The sequence below is a fragment of the Primulina eburnea genome, unplaced genomic scaffold, assembly GCF_022965805.1.
Source record: "Primulina eburnea isolate SZY01 unplaced genomic scaffold, ASM2296580v1 ctg3_ERROPOS2889059, whole genome shotgun sequence".
In the NCBI taxonomy this organism is placed as follows: domain Eukaryota; kingdom Viridiplantae; phylum Streptophyta; class Magnoliopsida; order Lamiales; family Gesneriaceae; genus Primulina; species Primulina eburnea.
In genome coordinates, this window is record NW_027331215.1 from 332,674 (window position 1) to 344,910 (window position 12,237).

Consider the following 12,237-nt stretch of genomic DNA (forward strand, 5'->3'; position numbering starts at 1 on the left):
AATCCTAGGCTGGATTAAAGCAAATTTGAGATGGCATAGAGAGATTATTTAGAAGAAGGTACTTTAAAGATTCAGCATTTTTAGGCTAAGGGAGTCCTTACCTAGTGAAATCTCATTTCAAGCTATCCAATGATCAATTACGAAAGAAAGAGAGGTGGAGGATCATATGGATTAAATCATATACGAGTGTTGTGGGATCTATTAGTGTATGCCATGTTTGCACAAGACCTGACTTGGCATTGTAATAAGCGTTGATCAGCATATTTATGTAAAAACCTGGGAAGATTCATTTGGAGGCTGTGAAGTGGCATAAGATAATGACTAAGATACTTGAGGAAACAATGATTATAGCATGAGATTTGGAGGATTTGACTCAAAAAAGGGACTGGACTCAGGAGATGGAGAAGCAAATGGCATAATCAAGGATACAGTGATTCAAATTTTCTGGGGGAAGACAACAGGAAATCACTTTCTAATTATATATTCACCTTTTGGCGACTGCAATAAGCTAGAGATCAAGCTTGCAAGCAGTGGTGACACTTTCCACAACTGAAGCTGAGTTCATATCATTGATCGAAGCAGTAAATGAACTTAGCGATCAAGAGTTCTTAAGGAAGCTCGGGATTGAACATTACAAGTGGGGAAATATTGTGATAGTCAAAGACGATTCACTTGGCAAGAAATCAAGTGATTTGAGATAGATGACTAAGACATGTGAGTGAAACTACACTTCATCAAGAAGAACATTGAAAGAGGGATAAGGGGCATATCAAAGATGGGACTGAAGACATTCGACAGATATGTACACTAAAGTTATACCCACTGCAAAGTTCGAGGAGTGTACAAGGATAGAAAGATTCTGAATTGAAGAATGATGGGGGAAATTGTGGATTTGATTCCAAATATTCAAGAAGTTAAACCATTCAAATGTTAGTTGTTTTGACGTAGTGAATTCATGCTTGCCTAATAATGGTGTCATTTGAAATACATTCTATTGTTGTATAATTAATGTGTAAAAGTAATATATGAATTGAAGATACGATGATTTGACACCGTTATTTATTGATTGAATTCTGCTTTCGTTTAATTGTGTTCTCTGCGTTTACTGCACTGCAATTTACTGGCCATAAATTGTTTGTTGTTTGATTAATCTTATAACTCGGGAGAGGGACTAGGGTTATAGATCATTAGAGACACATCGTTGAATGTTTATAGCGTTCGGAAGGCGTATAACTTTAGCGAGGCTTAGTAAGAACATTGTATGCGCTTATCTATGAAACGTAGATTCTAATTAGGAATAATTGAATCGAAGTTGATAGATACACTTTATTCGTCACTTGGGAAAGGGGGAATAAAACAATCTAAGTGTTCTTGGCCATTAATCGATTGGAATTCAGGAATATAAATTAAACTGTGAATGATTGTCGTGGAAACTTTGTGAAATCATTTCTCTAGATATTTTCTCTCATTATTATCTCTCAATCCGGTGATTAAACAAACAAATCTGATTATTGATTTTTCTAGATAAAGTCTTGGCTATTTTAATTACAAGAATTGATATACATTTTTATACACACTCCTCGTGGGATCGACACTTGTACCCAAAAGTACATTTTACTATAACTTGACATCGTGCGCTTGCGAGCAGTTAAGAAAACGCGCAACAATATCGCATAAATCTCAAAAATAAGTATTTTCTATTTTATGCACGTAATAAAATTAAATGGCAAAAATAAATATCCTGTATCATTTTACCAACTGAATTGGATCGTTCCCAGGCTCTCTGCAACCTAAATATGCCATGAAAAATATGTAATAGCTTATACTTGAGCAAACTATGCAATTAAGTTTGAAAATGCGACAATTACGTCTAACGACTTCGTATTTAATCATGACTCCGAACCAACCCGAACCAACACTGAACCGACGTATAGTCATGATTAAAATACGCTTAAAATTATGAACTAATGCTCCTAAAATGATGAGGGTCGAAATCTAGGTGAAATGGAGGCCAAAACAAGAAACGCTCTTTCGAGAGTCAATTTGGCACATCGCACCGTAAATTCTCGTATGACCTCAAAAATGATCCGAATCACAAACGGTCAAAAACATGACCTTCCCAACTCAATGAGGCACTGTCCAGTCCAAGGCCATAGGCTAAAAGCCAACCGAGAACTCGAACGAGCCACCGAACCGACACAGCAAGTTGCTGTACAAAAATACAGCAACTGTGCTGGGTTTGCTTGCGTCGTTTTCGAGGCTAATGGCCATTGGGGCTTGAACCACCGACCAAAACCTCTCACCAACATCCCAAGGAATGATTTGAACCATGGCTAAGGGCCCTAGGCCAGCCACAATTCGCCTCATTCCAGCAACCAACCGAAAGTTCCTACCCGAGAACAAATTCTGCACGTCGGGCTCTTGTTCTTGTTTTGCTGTCACGGATCGTTCCAGTGGTCATTTGATTGACCATAACACGATCTAGACATCTAGGGGCATGGTATGAACCATGGCTAAGGGCCATAGGCCAACCAAGATCCATACCATTCCACAAAATTCGAAGCACAAGTGCTGTCAAAAACCGAAGGGCGGAGAAGGGGAGGGGATGTTCTTGCTTTTGATTTAAAAACCGGCGCACCATGGACCAAGCCACCAAAAGGGCAACTTAGTCACATCTTAGACATGCTAGGGAAGTGATCCAACCATGGATATGGGCCTTGTGGCAGCCATGATCAGATCCATTTCCATTATGACAGCAAACTGAATTTCGAACACAATTCTGCACCTATGGGGAGCTTGCTGTCATTTCGGTTTTCCAGCAAGCATGGGGGCTGAATGAATGGACCAACATGGTCCTAATGCATCCTATTACATGTCTAGGAGCCGCCTTGGGAGCCTGGAGTCGAACCATAACCTGTAGCAACTGAAACAAGAGAAAACCGTGAAGAGCATCATGAAAGTCGAAAAATTCTGCACATGCATTTCGAAAATGCTTGATGTAAATTTCGGTTTTCTTGTGTAAAAATCATGTAAAAGTGATGTTTAAAATAATAGTAGGACTTGATTGAGGTTTGAAAGAAATCTAGACATGCCTTGGTTTTCGTTTGAATGAAAAACGAAAGAACGAGACGATCCGGCGTGGAGGAGGTGGAGCGCTTTCTATTCTACCTTGCTTGTCTCGATTTTCTCCTATCTTCCTAGTTATGGAACCCACGGTTTTTCTACTAAATAATGGCTCTGAATTCGGTCATATGGAGGGGATAATAGTGGTTAAAAAAGTGAGGAGAATGGGTGCAAAAATATAGGGATACATGCAAGACCAAGTCTCCCCTTTTTGAAATTTGAATTCTAGCTGCTATCAAATATTGTTTGGAGTATTTTAGGGGTATATGTGACCGATCAAACAAGGCTAGGAATAGGTTAGGATAATGCTCTTTAATTTAATTAAATGGTGCTTCAAAAATCAAAGAATTATCCTACTAATTAAATGCAAAGAAAAGGTCAAAGGTCGTGAGTTGGCAAAGGAGTTGGCTAGACACTAAGGGGCCAAAAATTCACTAATTAAATGGAGGGGAAATGGTGATTATCTAGTAAATTAATAATCCTTAAAAGCCTCACTAATCCCTTAAATAATTTAGTGAATTAATCCCTTAATTAAGTAACTCAAATGAGCTTATTTTCCTACTCACCTCAAGTAATTAAATTAAATCCTCAAACTTTCTTTTTAACTTAAATGAACTTACTTGCTAGCTAAAATAAATCCTGGAAATGTTTCTCGAATCTTAAATTCTATCTCAAAACTCCAACTCCTGTCCGGCCTCACTGAAATAACTGAAATGGTAAAAATCAAACTACTGAATGAAATAATAAAATAATTAACTTTAAATACTCATGCAACAAAATCATTTTAATTTTAATACTAGAATTATGCATGGCTTATACGTAGTCTAAGTTACGGGTTCTACAAATTTAAACTCCAGAATAAAAATAAATATAAGATTCTTATTTGGAACTTTTACAAAACATAAAGGAATTACGAAAGATATACCAAAGAAATTAAACAACAGAGGATTTACTGAGAATCCCTTCAAAACATAAATTCATAAAAATCACCCATAAACGCCTTAAACGCCATTTCTCGGCTAAGCAGGCTGAAGGGCTACAACATGAATTTATATCTTTCTGGTTCTACTCAAACCTTGTGTTCACCATTTCCTAGTTCATCTTTTAACCTTATGTTTTAACCAAAGATTCTTATATTACATTAAATTCAAAAAATTTAAATAAATCTTTTGTTATCTCAATCTGATTCCAAGTTACAAATAAATAAAGATCATGACATAGTTAGTTAATAATTTAGCACGAATGCTTTAGCCTGTCATTCAGGCTAGTCTTTGAAATATAAAAATTTAAAAAACAGTAAATAAAAAACAGAAAATAAAAACAGTAAACTTACAAAGTTGTTATCAGAAGACTTGAAGCTTTTATTGATAATTCAGAAGGGTTTTACAAGATGAGAATAGAGGGGAGCAAACTCGACCGTGTCCTCTTAAGAACACAGAAACAACCTATAAATAGATAGAAGAGCCGGACATGAAACCCCGGATTACATCTCAAAATAAAAAACAGTACAATGCCTTATTAAAGCAAATAGTACAATGCCATAAATTCAAAAGGTCTAAAGTGATATGCCACCCACTTTTTGTCACGATATGCCATGATAAGATGTGATATTCCACTAGCTTGAGATTCCTCTTCTGACGATATTCCACTAGCTTGAGATTCCTCTTCTGACGACTTTAATCATCTTTAATATTATCTTTTAAAGAATTCTTCAAATTCTCAAAAATGTCATCTATCTGAGAAAATTGAGGAATATATCATCCTCAGGATCTTGAGCATCATGCATCTTCATTAGATGAATAAATTGATTCTCACTGGATCCGACGTCATTGATTTATCTGATTTTGAATCAGAACCTCCAATATTCTGGAAAAGATCTTTTTTCATTTCTTCAATATAGATCTCTATCATTTTTTCTTTTGAATAAATTTCAGAATATTTCTGAGTAAGAATCTTAAATGGACTCATGGGGGCTTTTTCCTTCTCTTCTTGATTATTAATTTCATTCTGGTATAAAGAAATTTTTTCTTCCATTTGATGAAGAGTTTCATAACCATATGGCTTTCCAGTTTCTGGATCGTCTCTTAATAACTTATCCCAAAATTTAGTAAGACTGACCCTCCATATGCAAAGGATACCTTCATCAGTGTAACCCAATTCTGGCTGCCATTTCCAGATCCATGGTATTCCAAATTCCATTAAGAATAGACATAAAGTCTTTCCATCAATCCAATGCTCAGAAAATGATTTTTTAATACTTGGGGAAACATTTATCCAAGTATTCATAGGTTTTATGAAAACCTCAGGCAAAATCTTTGCAGATGGACCAAATATCTTCCACCAGATTAAAAACCAATTTGGAACAGGATAGTGAAAAACATTTTCACAAATATTTAGAAACCATGTATGTTTCTTTTTTTCATTTTCATAAAACAAAGTTTTATTAAAACTTTCAATATAATCCCAAAAATTAAATTTAAAACTCATTTTATGATTTTCAGAATAAAATTCTTTTTCAACTAATGGAGATATACCCCATTCGTCAATAGATATTATCTTCTTGATAATGAACTTTGAGAAGTTATAACTTCTTTTTTGTTGAGTATTACTGAAAAAGTGAGTTATATCAACACTTTTTGTAGATATCAGAAAATTTTCATAAAATCCTCTTTATTTGTAAGAACCATATACATATGATGTATTGGTTAAGTATCTTTCCATGATAGTCCATGGAGTTTTTTCCCATTGGGTATATTTTTCTTCAATAAGAAGAATTAGTTCTCGATGTTTTGTCTCTGTATATAGACCTGAATCATTATCATCTTCTTTAATGATATTAGCATATGATGCCGAAGCTTGAGAATCTGTATTACTTCTCTACTTTTGTTTCAAGAATTCTTGAAATTCATTGTATAATTCATTCTGGGCTATTAGCCTCTGTTTGCCATGTTGAGCAATAATATTAGGGGGTTTTCCCCTACCACCTCGCCCTCTATAAGAGGACTCTCCTCTGCCTCGGGAATACATATCTGTAAATAAAAACATTAGGATAAATATTCTCGAGTTAAGAAATCTGGTAAGTGATTATCTTCACCTTTTTTATATATGATTTCAAAATCAAAAGGAGCTAAATGATCCTGCCATCTTGCAAACATTTGTTTGGAGACATCATGTTTAAAATCTTTATTGAACAAAAATTTTGCAGACTTACAATCAGTTTTTATAATAAACTTTTGATTATATAAATCATCTTGAAATTTTAAAATACATCTCACAATAGCTAAAATTTCTTTTGCCACTGTGGAATAATTTTTCTGAGCATTATTCCATTTTCCAGAATAAAATCTAATAAGATATTCTTGTTTTGATTGAGGATCTATCTGTTTTAAGATACCTCTAAAACCTATATATGAAGCATCAGTTTCTACAATTTTATCTCATTGGGGATTTGCCAGCATAAGACAAGGGAGATTTTTAACCTTTTCCTTAATATTTTTAACTGCCTTAGTATGTTTATCAGACCAAGGTAAAGATTTCTTCTTAAGTCTATCATATAAGATAGCAGAATCATTGTTTAAATTTTTTATATAAGGAGAAATATAATTTAAACTTCCTAAAAATATTTGTAACTGAGTTTTATCAGTTATAATATCCGAAAATTTTGAACCAAATTCAATACTTCTTTGAATAGGAATTATTTTTCCTTTTTCAATCATATGACCAAGAAAACGAATATTAGTTTGAAATAAAATTATTTTAGATTTTGAAATAACTAATCTATTTTGTATAACAATATTTTTAAACATATCTAAATGTTTAAAATGTGTTTCAATATCATTTGAAAAAACTTAGATATCATCTATATAAACAATTATAAAATTGCTATATGAATAAAAAATATCATTCATGATTTGTTGAAATTCTGAAGGGGCATTTTTAAGACCAAATGGCATAACAGTCCATTCATAATGTCCTATTGGAACATTAAAAGCAGTTTTATACGTTCAGACTCTTTTATTTGAATCTGCCAGAATCCTGATTTTAAATCAAATTTCGAAAATATAATTGCATGGACTAATCGGTCTAATAAATCTTTTTTATTAGGAATATGATGCCCAATCCATTTTAAAACCTTATTAAGGGGTTTATAATTAATGACTAATCTAGGAACTCCTCTTTCTTGCTCAGAATGTTTATTAACATAGAAAGCAGTACATGACCAAGGAGATTGAGAAGGTTTTATTAAACCTTTTTTCTAATAAAGAATGAATTTCATTCTTACATAATTCTAAATATTTCGAATTCATTTGACAAGGACGAGCCTTGGTAGGAATATTCTTTTCATTGAAATCCTCTTCATATGGGAGAGATATAATATGTTTTTTTTCTATTCCAAAAAGCATTTGAAAGATCATTACATATTTCTAATGAAAATTTATTATAAATAATTTTTATTTTTTCCTGTAATTTAGTATTCTGTATATTATCATCTATTGTAAGAAATTTTATTTCTTCTTTTAAAGAATTTATTTGAAAAGTTTTTCTTTCAATCTGTTCTTGTAATTCATTTAAAATTCTATGAACATGTTTAGTTATATACTGAAAAGAAATAGGATTACCTTGATAAGTTCCTATTATACCTGTTTCATCAACATAAGTTAAAGGATAAATTTGATAAATAAAAAGAAGACCAAGTATAAGTTGGCTAGAAATATCCTTTGCTAATAAAAAACTGGTTTGAATACAGTTTTTATCTTTGCAAATATAAGCTTTTGGTAATTTATAGTTTATTTCTAATGGTTCTCCTCCTGCATGAGAAAGAGAATGAGTAGTTTTATGAAAATATTTTGTAGGAATTAATCCTTCCTGTATAACATTTAAATCTGCACCACTATCAATCATAGCAATAAAATTATTCTTATAAGAATTATCAATTAATAAAGTAATTTTAGTATACCATTTTTGAGATATTATCATACTCAAAACAGATAAATGTTTTTTATTTGAATCAATGTGAGGAAATGAAATATTTTGAATATTTTCAAAACTTTCAGAAATTGAGTTATTATTTTCAATGACTGAAATACGATAGTTTAAACCATTACTGTTATGTTGTAAAATTTTTACTTGTTCTTTAAGATTTTCTATCTCTTTAACTAAATCCTGTATAGTAACTGGATTTTGTTGACTATATTTTTTCTGTAAAAGATTTTTAACTTCTTTCATAGAATAAGCTTGTTCTTGTTTAACAAGAATATTATTATTATTGCTTGTAGAAGCAGTATTATCCATTTGATCAATAATTGTAGATTTTAATATTGGATCCTTAATCATTTTAAGGAATTCTAAAATATTACTTTTGGTTAAAACATTAATATTTAAATCTTGAAATTGAGACATAAGTTTATAAAACTCATCATTTTTATTATTATTATCCTCAATAGGATGTATACAAGATTTTCCTTGTATACAATTATTACATTCTTCTAAATCTGAAATATCAGATTCATTATCTATAATTTCTTCTGAATTATAAGATTCTGAAGAATTATCAGTATCACTATCAGAATTATTATTCGAATCCATTATTATTTTAAATAATGTTTCTTTTAGATTTTCATCTATTTTTAAATTATTAATTTTGTTTTTAGCCCAACATTGATTAGCATAATGTCCTGGCTTTTTACATTTTCTACAAATTATTAATTTATTTTTAGCTTTATAATTTTCAGCTTTCCGTAATTCACGGCTTTCTTTTCTTTTCTTCTTTTTATCTTTTTGTCTATCAGGCAAATGTCTTTTCTTATAAGTTTTTTTAACTTTATCATTAATTTTCTTTTTACCTTTATTAGGTAAGTCCATACCAAATTGATCACAAAATTTACCTAGTTGTTTTTTCTCTAGTAAATTCTGCCTTTTAATTTGATTATTTAATTTTAATTCATTACAGAGAGCTAAACCCTCTTGAATACAAGTATTTATTAAATTTCCATAAGTATAATTATCATATTGAATATTTATATCATCTTTTCTTAAAACTTTTCTAACCATTTCAGCAAATAAGAAAGGTAAGCCATCTATAAATTTTGCTTTCCAAAGACTATTATTGCAGTCTGGAATCTCATATATTCTAGATAAGAAAGTATCTTTATACCATCTAAAATCAGTAAGTGTTTTACATTTTAGATTACTTAACAAAGTTCTAATTTGTTCACTATTATCAGTGAATTTTCCAGTAAAGTGTTCAATCATAGTCATTATTAATGAATGAACTATATTTTCTGATTGAATATTATTCTCCAATTTTATTGAATTAAAAATTTCATCTTTATGAGAATAATGTAAATAATTATCCCACCAACCTTTAAGTTGGCCAGTAAATCCTGCTATTATCATTTTAGCAATATTTTTATCAGTATTACTTGAAGTTTTACACATAGTGCTATACATAAGCATTCTGTGAGCAGTATTATAAATCTGCTTATCACTAAAACCATCAATATTCCACTCATAAATACTTTTTCCATTATAACTATTGGAAAAGGTATATTCTTGTTCTTCAAGAAGAACATCCATAGGAGTGGGTCTATCATAATAATATCTATGTTGGGTAGGTTTATCTGCCCATTTAATTTTATTAATTTCTTCATCAAAAGAATTATTAATGTTTTCAAACTCTTCATTAAGAGTATTTAAATTAAGATTTTTAAATTTTTCTTCTAATAATTTTTCTATATCAGAAACAGAAGATTTAAATTTAAAATCTTTTATATCAGGAGGGGATTGAATAGAAGAAGTAGCAATAGAGAGAATATTAGTTTCTGGTTCTTGTATATGAACATCTGGTTTAATCTGATTGATAGCTAAAATAATTTTATCAATCCGATCTTTTAGAGAATTTATCTCTTCTCCTATTATTGTAAGATATAAATTTGTATAATTTTGTTTTTCAATTATCTGATTAATAGGTTTAACAGTTATTTGTAACATATCATTTTTCAAATAAAATTTTTGAAAAAGCAGTAAAATTTAAAATTTTATTATTCTTCTCTATAATAAAAGATTGTTGAGGAGGATAAACAGATTTTTGAATCTGACCTGAAAAAAGTTTATAGAGATATATTCTATAATAAATGTTTTAAAAAATCAAAGAACAAAATGAATTAATTTATTCTGGTTTTCACAATATTTATAAAATTTTGAAATAATAAATTCAAATTCTTCTTCAGAGAAACTTTTAAAATACCAATCTCTGAAAGATTCTCATCTGGGTAAATAAAATTCTACATTAATTTTGGCTCTAGCAATAGAACCCTTAGTAAAATCAATTTTTGATTTACTATCCATTAAATACTAAAATTTATTTCTGAAACAGTATCCGTTTCTTTAACTTTTTGAAAGTTACTTTTATGAACAATATTATTTTGATTTATAATTAAATCATCTACTGTATCAGTAGATTCTAAATCTTCTCTTACTTGAGAAGTAGATGCTCTAAAAGTTTGTGGTATATCTACCATATAATCTAGAGGTGATATAAAGGAGTGACTAGATCTTGATCTAGCATAAACAGAAGAGGGTAATAATCTTCTTTGTGCATTATTAAACTGTATTTGAACAAATCTTTCATTAGTTTGTATAACTTGTTGTAAATCCCTATTTATTATAGGATTTCTAGGAACAACTTGTTCAATTATCCAGTTTTCTGGAAATTCAATTTCTTCACATTTTATAGATCTACGAGTTGTAATATTAGATCTATTAAAATTAGTTTCTATAAGAATATTTTCATTTAATTTTTTATCTTTTCTTTTACACATAGGATTCAGTGTAAATAATGGTTTATAATAAATACGATAATAGATACATATAACTTCTGTACCAGGAGTATAATTATAACCATGAGTTTTAACATTTAATGTTAAAGAATCTAATATATTAATATCAGACAAAGATAAAGATAAATTAGGATAAACATCAAAATATACTGGACCATGTGCCAGACTAGATTGAATTATTCCCATAAGGGATTGTTTCCAATTTAAATTTCTACCATCTGTTAAAGCTGCTATGAAGCTTTCTGGTAAACCTTCTAAAGTTAAAGGTCTAAAGGCTATTTGTATTAAAGATATATGAATAAATTTATAATTCTTCCTATAAGGTAAAATATCTTTATTATTCAATAATCTAATAACCATTTCTTGAGGTACAGAAGATTCTGTAGTTTTAACTACTTGTTTAAAACCAATTTTTTCAAAGGTTCATAACTTATGGATCATTTTAGATTCTATTTTAGGAATAGTCCATTTATTCAATAAATCTAAATTTTCAGGTAAATCATATTCTTCATTTAAACTGTTTTGAACAGTTTCTTTTGAACTGAAAATATTCATTTGAATAAATGTGCTAAATTATTAACCAGACTATTTCCATGGCTCTGATACCATCTGAGGCTTTCATAAAGTTTACTCCCGATTTTTTAAAAAATATTTCTTTAAAAATGATTTAATTAAAATACTTTTAAGGAAAATTGAAATTTTGATCTTATATTATTAGAATCGGATAAATGTTGAGCTAATTTCTTGAAAGGCTTGGTTAAACAAACTAGAGATTAGAATAGTGCAAAAAAAGTGTATGGAACTTAGTGAACCAAAACAAATAACTGTATGGATAAAAGCCTAGGGTTATTAAGGAAAGAAGACAAATAAAATGCAAGGCAACAAATTTGTTTATGGAATTTTGAATATTAACTTTCTATGTTTCCCTTCGTCCTTGGCAAGAAGAATTCAACTACAATACTTTGATCAATACAACTTATTGTATAAATCTATTTCAGCTCGGTCAAAAACCTAATGAGCTGAAACTTCTCGAAAACTCGAATCACGACAAATATTTTCTCCAGAAACATACTTCGACAGTTTACAAATAAATTAACTACACAAATCAGCTGGATTACAAATATAATAAGCGAGTAAAATAAGGTGCACAAATATTGATCCTTGATGATCAGATAATTTGTTGTTTAACGTGTGCAAGTAGTTTGAATATAGTTCTTGAAAGAGACGACAAATTCTTGATCACTTGTAGGTACAACAAAATGAAACTAAAAAAACA